Here is a 12,986-nt window from a genome sequence, read left to right on the forward strand (position 1 = left end):
TTTCTTGAGGTAAATTCTTACTTACATTGTTTTGGTGCTCTTTTGTGCTCTTGATTTCATGACATTTTGTCCTGGTTTAACTTACTATTGCAATGAGTTTGTTTCAAAATACTTTGGAAACATGCAGCTCTTCTGACATTTGTGTTTCCTATAACAATATTCACAATGCTTCTATTGTTCTAAAAAATCAGACATATTTTAGATTTCAGATTTCATACAATGAGAGGACACTCAGGCCATAAATGTATGCTTTACAGAACTGAAGGCTGGTTTTGACCTGCTGGACCTTACTATGATTCTGGCAGTTTCAGAAATCATCTTGGTTTATAAAGAACAGGAAGTCCACTTCTCATCTAATGAGCATTTCCATATAGAATACCTTATGTTGTTTCATCATGTCTCTTATAGTCTCTGCTGAGACGATATAATTACCACTGCAGAAGATGTTTGCCTGCTGTTGCAGTTTCACGGGGTGCATTTTCAACACCAAAGTGGTCCCCCGGGGTCTTGTCAGTTCATGTGATTGTCATTTGCTTATGGTGATCCTGACACAACAGAGGGAGCAGGCTGAGGGGAGATGGATGCATCATTTATTAGAAGCTGCAAAAATGCATAACTTTTGGCTACTTTCTCCATAGCAAGTTGTGATTTTCAAAAGTCCAGAAATGAAAATGTTCAGGTGTTAAAACTATAAAGAGCAAGTCTGGAGCTCAAGCTGATTTAGCTGCCAATTTTGTCTGCTGCTATTAGCTGTGTTTTCCTGAATTAAATGTGAAGCAACTGTGGCATTATTGACTGAGAAGTCCCATTTCAACACTCAGCAGTGGAAGAATTGTGTTATCACCATGACTGCAAGCTACATAAACTTTCACTCTTGAGTAATAATGCTTTAGATTAATCAGGCAAATCGTGTTGTTGTGTGTGTTTCATCAACACACAGCAAGCCAATACTTGGTCCTTTCCAGGAATGAACTGCCACACTTTGGAAACAGTTTTTTCTTCTTTTCACATCGTGAATGAGGAATTGAATTGGGCTTTAGTGGAGTTCTCAACAATGTACCATAAAATTGAGGCTGTGGGCTCCAGAGCATTCTAGCTTCTTCATTCCAGCAGCAATTGGTCACAAGTGATGAAAATCAGAGCTAAAATGTTCCTAAAACAGACAATCAGTCTACAAAAAAACCTGAAAATATACAAATATGTGAAACTAAAATGTTTAACTGTCCTTGCTCTGTGGAAACATAAATTATGTAAAAGATTATCTATTATGAATTAATGTTTTAAATACATCCTTATGATACTTAATTTTAAATGTTATAAATCTTATAATAACTTTTTTTTTTTAAATCTAAAATCATCTCTAGCCATAACTGGATTATCAACAGGCCTAACAAACACAGACCTAGGAGCCCAAAGAGTCAGAAGTTTGGGGGGCAATCTGCAAAACCATCGACTTTCATACCAATTTATCCTCTTCGTTCTTGGGGCTTTTAATTTAGCCAGCTGATATTCAGGCCAAGACTTCCTGTTACACATTGCTCTGACGCAGGAAGTATGGCAGGCATTTCAACTGCCTGTGGCCCATGTTCTTTGGCACCTCATCCTCCCATGCCACTAGATGTGAAATTAAAACCAAACAAGTTCCTCTGAACACGCAGAAAATCAAGCCAAAAAGAAAAACCACTGGTATTAAAAGTCATATTTTTAAAGACGACTAGCATTTTACTGTAATGTTGTTTGGATCTGCTGGGCCAGTAACCAGAAAGCCTGTCAAAAGGCAATATTAATAGTTATTATACCCTTCCATTATATGAACCATCAATACTATGGATGTTTTTCTACAACTTGCTGCTATGATTAACTCACTATATTAGGACTTCTGGGCTTGTTTCACTTCCAACCGCAATCAGTGTCTTTTCTCTTTGTTAATGGTCACATGATCCTGAATCGTATTTTTAGCAGCAGAAACATTTACTGCTTTGCTGACATGCTGAATCTGGATTATGTGATAAATTTCTCATGCCTGCTTTAAAAATGGAAAAACACCATTGTCAAGCATTTCATTTTAGTCAGTCAATGAACAATTTATTGCAAAAGGAAGAATTAATGCAGAGCTATTTTAGTCATCTCTCTTCATTAAAAAGAAAGTCCACTACAATTCAGTATTGAAACATGCTATTCCCTTGACTTTCAGAGTGACCTAACTTCATAATGATCCAGTTCTTATGAGTGAGTTTGGATTACTCTTCTGTCTTACAGCTCAAGCAGCAGAGCCACGAATCTCATGAGGACTGTTAAGCTGCTGCATTGGTAGTGATTGTCAGTTAATGACTGTATCCTGAGAGGCTGATATGAAGCCTAGTGGTCAGAAACATTTTGTCATTTTCATACAACTAAAATATAAAAAAATATATATATATAATTTCCATGCATTGTATTGCTGCATCTAAAAGCATGCAAAGATTTAAAGATTAATTAGTATGTACACTTATTATAAGACTTATTTACCAGCAGAGCAAATGCATTAGACTTTTCAGCAATATTACAAGCTTAAATATCAGTGCTGAGGTCTCCAGCAGTGTGCCATCAAGTCTTTTGGAGCAAACTGACAATAAACCTGCACTGATCATTTATCCAGCCAGACAGACACAGGGGCTTTCTCAGCAGAGGTTAAAATTTTGCTTCATTAGTCATTCTTTTTTTCATTAATTCACATTCAAATTGCATCTCCTGTTGAGAAAAACATCCAATTGTTCAACATCAACAAAATGCACCAATTTTTTTTGTCTTTTTGTATGACATAGTCGATTTAACACGAACATGTTTTAAAAGAAAAGCAACCAAAAATACTGCCTTGGTTTTCAACTAAGCTGCTGCATTTTGTATGGATTTTACTCAAACAACAGTGTCCAACAATACTGGTGGTGTTAGTATCTGAATATATTTTACTGCCTGATTCATAAGCTCTGAGTTGCTGATGTGCTGTAATGGATGAAAATTGATGCTTCATCCGGGATGCCTCCAGAAGAAAGACTAGCATGCTAGAATTGTATTGAGTCTTCTACCATGGTTCCCTCAGGTAAGGTCAGGAAGGGGTCGCCATCGATCATGTTTGCAGACTACATCTTTAGCGAAAGTAGAGAACATGTGGAAGATAGTCTGGAGTGGCGGGTGTGTGCACTGGAAACAATAGGAAGCAACACAGAATACACCGATCAGGTATAACATTTTGACCGACAAAAAGGAGTAAATAACATTGATTATCTTTTCATCATGGCACCTGTTAGAGGACAGTATAGAAAATTTTGCCCTCAAATGTTATGTGCTAGAAGCGAAAAATGGGACTGCATAGCCTCAGACCAGTCAGGGTGCCCACGCTGACCTCTGTCCAGTGCCAAAAACACCAACAATTGATGCATCTGAACTTGACCAAGAAGCCATGGAAGAAAGTGGCCTGTCTGATGAGTCATATTTTCTTTTAGTCACATGTACACGTACCTTGCTAGTCACAAGCAAGGTACGTGTGTGTCACTTACCTTAGGGACACCTCACATAAGAATCAAAATGTCAAGATGGAGATGGCAAACAACTTGAGGTTTTATAATGACTAATAACTAATAAGCTGACTAATTAACAGGTGATGCAATGGTGATTAGGTTTGTCATTTAGAATCTCTTGATTTGAAATAAACACCATGAGACTTTGGACACCCATGTTGCACACAGGAAAAAATTGCCTTCTATTGTATGATTAAAGTTGTGAAAGAGTGCAACTCTGGCCACTGTAATTTATGGCATTGCCAGCCCTCCATTATTATCTCCAACCAGAAAGTGACGGTGGCAAATAGTTGGTTTTCATATTTCATCTGGCAAAAAAGCAACAGCTTGTATTGATGCTAAAGGGGCAAAACAGTGCTGAGAAAATAAACTGTGGGTAATAACACAAAAGGTTCATTTATTTATTTATTTTTAGGTATTTTCTGATTAATAATAAGTCTAAAAAATACACTTAAAAGAGATTGTGGTGCATTCTTTTTATTGCAGCTTGCTGTGGAAACTTTCCAGTCAGCAATGCAACGAGGTTGATCGACTGACAAACTCATTTTGCCATCTCTAGAGCTTTGACAATTGGGTGGGAAAATATTTTCATCCAGCAGCAACAGTGTTTTCTTCAACTTATACAGGCTGTGTTTAATATTCAAAGATATGGCTGAGCACCTCATCCGAAAAAATATAAACTGATTATGAATATAATGCAGATATTCTGATGCAACACATGTAATGGCCACAGTATCACGGCAGGCCACTGATATGAATAATTAATCAGATCCCTCTCTTAAAAAGCAGTACATAAACTAAAACTCAAGAAAAGGCGGTGAGAGCAGAGCTCTACACCGACTGCACAGACCAGCCAAATAAAAGAACAGGAAATTGTATCAGAGAGAGTTTGTTGTTCATCATGCTTTCAGTCCAACTGAGAACATTTTCTGCAAGAGATAGGATACCTTCATCCAACCAAGGTTATTTATGAGATGGAAATCTACTTTGAAGGAAGTCCTGGCCAAACTGCAGCACAATTACATTATATAAAGCTAAGGAATCAGCACAATCATAAAGAATAATCACAACAAAAGCAACAAAATAACAAAAAACTATATATTAAGTCTCCATTTACAAATTGCTAAGACAGACAGACAGACAGACAGACAGACAGACAGACAGACAGACAGACAGACAGACAGACAGACAGATAGATAGATAGATAGATAGATAGATAGATAGATAGATAGATAGATAGATAGATAGATAGATAGATAGATAGATAGGCATGTATGTATATATGTGTGTGTACACACACGTAAATCCTATAAATGAATCACAATTGATAACACAAAAGGTTCTTGCATGTTTTGCTGCTGTGCGTCTGAGAGCCTCTGTTTATTTGGGAGGCAAAAGGATGGCAAAAAAGAGACAAGGACAAAGTGACCTGTGTGGTTATTATGTTGATGAGAGATCATATTATTTTGGCTGCTTTGACAATGGTGATTTTTCACTATTAGGTTCCATTAGTTTTAGTTTAAGACTTTATCAAGGAAATTACCCAGGATAATTTTCCATCACAGCACATGAGATATTGTAGTTTGGCAGTTACACAGCCTCCCCAACAAGAGTTGTTACAGATTTATGCAGTGGAAGAGCAAAAAAAAGTCACATTAAGGGTGAAACACCTTTTATATTTCTGAGATAGAGGCTTGAGGTCAAATTTAACAATAAGCTTGGTAATAAATATGACAAAAAGACACCTATATTCATTTAAGAAGAAAACTCACATTTGTTTCGAATAGAAATGTTTCTTTCAACATACAGGAACGGCTACTTAATGCTATTTTCCCAAATCTATAGCACTATTGTGAGGAAACAGAGGAGAGAGGACTAAAAAGCAGGATGCAGGCAACAGACTGAAAAAGTAAGATGAAATTATTTTATTCAGACTAAGAAGGTTGACAAACAAGTCCAAAAAATAGGTATCACCAAAAAAAGGAAAAAACAGGAGGAATCATAGAAAGCAGAAAATTGAGGAGCTCAACAGAAACGTTGACAATGCACAACACGAAGACTTCTACTACTTATACACAAAGGGCTGCTTAAACAACAGGAGACATGTGGGGAATGACAACAGCTGAACACAATTAACACAGGTGAGAACAATCAGGGAGTCAGGGGAGATAGAGACAGGAAGCAAAGCCAACAGGGGGCATGAAAGAAAACTAACCTTCAAAGTAAAATAGGAAGCGTCCCAAAAGACACATTTTAGATAATAAGACAAAAGTGAGAACAGATGAAGGCAACACTGGAGGAACAGATGGGGGAAAAGTAACAAACAAAGTAAAAAAAGTACAGAACGCAAAACCAAAGCTCATCACTGGAATAACCATAAACTAAAAAGCCGATTTGCCAGAAGAGAAGGCAATGGAATGTTTTGTGGGGTTTTTGTTCATGAAGACATCGGTGAAGAGTCCCAGATATTTAAACCTTAGTGGGGTTTTCCCCACAAAGGATCTGTGAAGGTGAAATGTCTTCACATGTGTGACTGGGTGAATAAAACAAGCCATTTGATTGCTCATGTTATGCTAAGTGATTAAGATGCAGACATAACTCAATATGTCTCTTAATGTTAACATGATTAACATGATTACCTTTTAAGAGTCATAAATATGTAGTTATAATAACTCTATTGTGGTGATGGAGGGCAGGCGATGTATCTTCCCTTGTTTTCTCCAGAGTTCAGAATTATACCTTACAAACCTCCAGTTCAGACAAATTAACATCATCTATCTTGTGCTGTACTAGTTCTTGGCAAACAACAGAAATATAGAAAAAAAATACAAGCACAAAATTTGATTGAGTCACCCAATCAAATTTTGTTTTGAAAATGGGAAATAGGAGTTTATTGAAATATGTGCAAACGTGAATGGAAATAAAGTAATATAAGGCAAGAATGCAGTATGTACAATTCTGATGAGCTTTGAAGATCCTAAGAAAGACTGGAGATCCACTGCTCAAGACCATTAAGAAAAAAAAGGAACACCTGGCTCCTTGGAAGCAAAATATAAAGACATTAGGAGTGATCTGAGACTTTCACACACTAAATATCTTTAAAACGATGAAGTTCGTAATGATAACATCTGATACATATTGCTTTAACTGTGTAGGAAGATTGAATAAATGACTCAGACTCCAGGTGTGCAATAAAGTATAACACAGGCAATGATGCATAAGGTTGTGCCCCAAAAATCCATACTGCATAATGACACTGAATCCCTACCACAGAAATAACAAAATAAAGAATATTCAAAAGAGACATCATGCCTACTAAATACAGTAGATTTGAGTGCAGTCGATACAGAATATTCTCCCACACAAAGCGAATGGAAGAGCTCCAACTGAAGAAGACATAAAACACTGTGGGTGGTGGTGAAACACCTCAAAAAGAAGTCGTGCAAAAACAAAAACAAAAAAGTAACTGAAGTTTTGTAGACAGTATTTTGATGTTTAATTCTCAGTTGCTTTGCAAAGTTGGCGTTTGAGTCACATTCAACATAGTTTGACAGTAAAAATGCTGAGGAGCACTGATATTTTGTTAAAGTGTGCAAAATCAGTCTCTACAATAACAGTGTCTACACTGTGAGGGAGCATAAAGTACAGGGAATAGAATTAGTATGAACTTGAAACTAAGCATCAGTCTTCTTAAACTCATGTGCACAGAAGCTAAAAAAAAAAAAAAAAAAAAAGTCACTCAGCTGCCCTTTCCCCATACTCTTCTTTTCCAGTTTAATCTTATTCCATTCCAACTCAACTCAGCAACCTAAGCCAAACCTAGTAAAACTACTATGATGCCCCCAGGAAAAGAGGCGCACAGCAACAAGCCCAAAACACCAGAGGGAGGTTTTTCTTTCTTTTTCCTGAACTCTTGCTCTTTCTTTCCTCTTTCATTTCTCCCAACCAAAGGACATAGCAAGAGAGGTTCATTCATTTACCAGCGAGCTGAGGAAAATGGATGATAGAGCAATTCTGAAACAAAATCAGAACAATAAAATGGGAAACAAAAGGATTGCTCATCCCGCAGGGGCAGGCGAGTCTTGTCACAATTGGAGAAGTTTTCGAAACGTCTCCTGCTGAGCCTCTCCTGCACCTGAAAAGAAATGAAAAGAGGAGGATGGCAGCAAAAGATTATTTTCATGAAATAAAGCCCATACAGCAAAAGATGAAGCCACCATATGGCGAAGCAGTGGGAATAGGTTGTAACTGTGCTGAAGGACGGGGACAGATATGGAGAGTTAATGGGACTCAGCTGCTGCTCGTTGCCTCATCAGGCCACCCCTCACCTCTCTCCGCCTCCTGACCAACAACCTGACGCGACCTTGGTTGCCACATGCATCCATCTTTTAGGGAACTTATTTCTTTGGTAGTTTTCATACCGATTGAATCAATGTAGTATTCTTGAATATTCGTTTTTTCAAACATGTCAAATAGAGAAATAAGCTAACGTGAGACATCTTTCCCTTGTTGTTTCTCAAAGCACTCACATGGAGATGAGGGTTTCATTAGCAGCCTCCTATACAGTTCACTTCAAAGCCTTTTTTGCAAGTTCCTGTGGCATTAAGGCAAAACAAGAAACATCCCACAACATCCACTGTAAACACACAAAATTCCCTCTTAAATCCCAGCTGATTATTTTGGAGACAAACACTGGATTAAAATCTGTGGGATACTGCAGAAAAACATATGCACCAAATAATTAAAAAGAAAAGAAAAGTGAGTAAAACATAAATAATAGCCTGGATTTTAGCTTCTGTATCCGTGTATCAGTGATGCAATGTTTATTCTCATAGCTTATTGTATCTCAACACTGATACTGATGCACTGTCCTGAAATTGGATAGTGCTTCAAGTTAACACAAGATCATTGCAAATTATATGAATATTTAAATTCACAGCTTGAATCAACCAAATGCAGTATCTATAACAACTATAATTCAGTCTTCTTGCATAACAATGAGGACATGTTTTTCCTCTACATTCATCAACCTCCTGCTGCTCTCCTCTCTGAGAGAATGTTAGATGCCTTGCCAAAAGTGTTATCTTCCTCTCCTGCTGATAGAATGACAACTCCCCCAATAGGTGAAGTTTTGCACCTTCCAGAAATGAGACAAGTCGACCATAACAACCAGTAGAGCACTGCTGGAGCCGGCAGACACCTCATCGGACCTGTTTTTCATTCTGCATGAGAAAAACAAAACCCAACACAGCGCCTCTGGTTGTACAACCAGCTCTCAGTACAGCGCTGACATGAACCCAAGGGGCGCTCACTGTACAACCACGTGAAGTCCTGCCTTCAGCATCTCTAGAAAAATTAATGAGCATGCCCACTCCAGAAGATCCCCTTGCTTCATCTCTCACTTACTAAGTAATCCAGTGGGCTTATAGTCATTACCTGAGTTGCTAAATGGATGAACTTTACTTCAAAGGCTCAGATTTGATAAACATTCTTCATTTATATAACTACCGCTAAGCAGACTTACATAAGCTTTAACACAATGGGAATGTTGCCCGATCTACTGAAACATTTTTCAGCATTAAATGAAACAATATTCACCAGCTGCAAGAAAATGTGTATCTGCAAGCAACAAAGCGTGGTGTAATAAATCTGTTCAAAGCAGCTCCTCTTATATTTCATAAGCTGGAATTAAAATAAATTAAGTGCCTCTGTCTGGTCACAGTTACATGAAGTAAGATGTCATACAATTTGCCATTGCACCATCTGTCTTTAACCCAGTCTTCAATCCCAGTTGTATTTTCTCATTTGTCTGCTCACCAGCAAGCAGACTGGCTACAAGATCCCCAGAAGATAGATCCGCACCTGTCCCATGGTAAGTTAATTAAATGGAAAAGAAAACAACATTTAAACTTGGATTTCATAATTCTGTTGTTTATGGAGAGTTGCTACTTACAATCTTAATTCCAAAAAGCTGTTATGCTGCCTGAGACATAGATTAAATGTGTTAATAATATGTTAAAATATGTTAATAAAATACGAATAAGTTAACTAGCAACACAAGGGTGGAAAAGTAAGTGGCACTAAAAAGAAACAGCTCGAAGAACATTTTGCAACTAATTAGGTTAACTGGCAATTGGTTGGTAACATGACTGGGTATAAAAATAGCATCATAGAGAGGCAGAGGTTCACCGATCAGCAAAAAAAAAAAAAACTGCGTCTATAGCTTGGAAAACAATTTCAGAACACAAAACAAGACTTTGAATATCTCATCATATATAGTAAACAATATCATAAAAAGATTCTGAGAATCCGGAGAAATCTCTGAGTGCAAGGGACAAGGCCAAAAATAAATATTAGATGCCTTCAGGTGGGACTGCATTAAAAACAGGCAAGGGCTGAGGAACATTTTAGGGAGAAAATATAAGTGCCACATTCTTCTGACAAAAGAGAAGAGGGACCATCTAGACTGTTATCGGTGCTGCATCTCTGTTGGTATAGGGGTGCATTAGTGCCTATTAGCAACCCCCGCATCTTGAAAGGCACTATCAGTATGTACTGGTCTTAGGGTAACGGATGCTTTCATCCAGATGAGATTTTTTCATCAAAGGCCTTGGGTATTTCACCAAGACAATGCTAAAATGCATACTGCATATATTACAACAGTGTAGCTTCATAGTAGAAGAGTCCAGGTTCTAAACTGGCCTGCGTGTAGGCTGGAAGCATTTGATACAGCATGAAATGAAAAATACAACAAAGAAGATCTAGGACTCTTTAGCTGCTAGACTCCTATATGAGATGAGAATGAGACAACGTTCTCCTCCCAAAAGCCCAGAAACAGATCTTTTCGGTTCTCGGGCATTTGTGGAGTGTTGTTAAAAGAAAAGAGGATGGTACTCTGTGGTAAAGATGGCACTGACCCAACTTTTAAAAGACATGTTCTTGCCATCAAATTCAAAATTAACTTATTGTTCTTTAAATGGTTCATTTTTTCAGTGTAAGCATTTGAATTTCATATGTTCAATGCTCAGTGCTCTATGTTCAATCAGATTTTGTTTACATTTTCACAGCAGCTTTTCTTTCTTTTGTTGAATATTCTAAAACAATGTTGATGCAGCATAAGGATTCTGCAGCAAAAATTATTTGTTTCTAACATATCAAATTGGGGAATATGGAAAATTATGACATAAAAACAACATGTTAGTTAAAATAAAGTATATTTGTGTAGCCTGTGGTCCAATAATCATCGGTCCAACAACACTCAGAGTAGTAGACTGAGGATTTTATGACTATGTCCCCACATCAGATCTGGCCATATATATTTCCTGTGACATTTCTTCCAATTGAAAAAAAAAAAAAAACTAAAGTTGATATTTCTGTATAAATAATTACCCAAAACTACCTGAGTTTAACACATCCAATGAAATTAAAATAAAAGAACTCAACTGAACCAAAGAAAATATTGCACTTAGCCATATATTTGTTTAAGACATTAACTGTTTTTACAGAGGGGAGAAGGAAAAAAAATATGTGGTTCCTGAGGATATGCAGTAAAACTGCAAGAGAAATAAGAATCCGGTGGTCTCAGTCAGTAGAATAACAATCAGTCATGAGTGTGTGCACTGGTTTTATGCAAAGAACCAGGATCTATGAAAGTCTTATCCTCACAATACATATTTGAAGTGAATTATTATCATGAACAAAAGAAGATTTATGAGTTCTTCAGGGGAAACAAACCACAATGTGCTGATCATGACTCAAATTCACAGTCAGACACACTGTGTGCAAATGATTGAGATTCAAAAACAGTATCAACCTCTACAGAACCAACAAAGATTGCTCCAAGAGCAAGACGTGTGATAGCCCTGAAAGTCAAAAAGGTAATTTCTAATAAATCCTATCTAACACTGGCCACTGTCCATGCTCACAAGTCCACCATCAGGAGAACACTGAACAACAATGGTGTCCTTGGCATGGCTGCAAGGAGAAATCGAGCACTCCTCAAAAAGAACACTGCTGCCTATCTACAGTTTGCTAATCACGAGGACAAGCCAGAAGGCTGCTGAAACAATGTTTGTGGGTGGATGAAGCCAAAATTAAAGTTTTATTTTTAAAATGAAAAGCACTGTGTTTGGATAAAGGAAAACACTGCATACCAGTGGTATTACTGTGTCGCAGCAATGAAACACGGTGGTGTGAGTATCATGGTTTCAGTGGTATTTTTGCATCTTATAACAGAAATAAGCTTAATTTTAAGTGAAAATGGATTATGCAGCATGACAAAAAGCACACATTGTACCAAATACTTGCCAAAGAAGAATGAAGTCGTTTTGGATTTTTCTCCAACATTGGTCTGGAAATCCACCAACATTCCCAATATCATAATAAATTTACTCCTGAAAAAATCATATTCGCTTGACTACATTTCAAGGATCTGGGCAGAATGCTGATTTAAAACTGATTTAAGACTAGGATCATTCAGGAAAAGACATTTGTTCAATATTAAATAAATCACAATTACTATTTAAAAGAGCAATGATTGATATTGTTTTTCAGTTAAATTAATATTAACACTGCCAAGAGATGTGAGATATTTCTTGGGTTTGAGTATACCAGAGATGTTCTACAGTGGGATTTGGAGATCAGGGAAGAAAGAGAGGATTTACAGTCTAATGCAACATTCTGAGTCATATTTCAACTGTGTGACCTTTAGTCAACAGATATTCCAGCGATGTACCTGATCGAACTAGTCTGGTCTTTGATGTTTGTTATTTTGACTTTTCATGCCAGGGTTAAAAGTCCTATATTTTTTTTTTTATAATTTAATATGTGTTAGATATATATTGTATATGTTATTTTTAGAACCATTATTAACCTCCTATTTTAGCAAAGCTGAAAGGTTTTAAATGATACAAAGCGATTAGACACGGAGGAGGGCTTCACAAAGAAAAACCGAAGGAAATCAAATCACGTGTACTCTTTAGCTGATTCATGGGGAACTTGGTGTTAAGATCTAACCATTTCAAATGCTTGAAGTGTTTGCAAAGACTGATAAGTGGTGTTCAGTCTTCAAAAGATAGCTGACGGTAATAATGAAGCATTATTATTCCAGAGCTCCAGTGGGTTTAAATCTAAACGTCAAAGGGCGTATTTTTTTAAGAGCAGCCATTTTTTAACATAATGTTTCATCAGCTCAGACCTCTTAGCGTAAATGTTGCAGTTATCAGTTTACAGAGTGCTGCCTATAAAAAGCAGTAAGTGCAACAGTAGTGCAGACATTATGTTACTGGAAGATGTGGACATTATGTAATATTCAAAGCATAAACACAATTGGCATATTGTAGTAATAATGTTGATCAAGCACAGACAAACAACCAAGACAGAATAGTAGGTACGAAAAGGCACTTTGATAACTATTAGGGGGGGGGGGGG

The sequence above is a fragment of the Diplotaxodon limnothrissa genome, linkage group LG4 (genome assembly GCF_057381915.1).
Source record: "Diplotaxodon limnothrissa isolate DT_005_m linkage group LG4, D_limnothrissa_male_GT1.1, whole genome shotgun sequence".
In the NCBI taxonomy this organism is placed as follows: Eukaryota; Metazoa; Chordata; class Actinopteri; order Cichliformes; family Cichlidae; genus Diplotaxodon; species Diplotaxodon limnothrissa.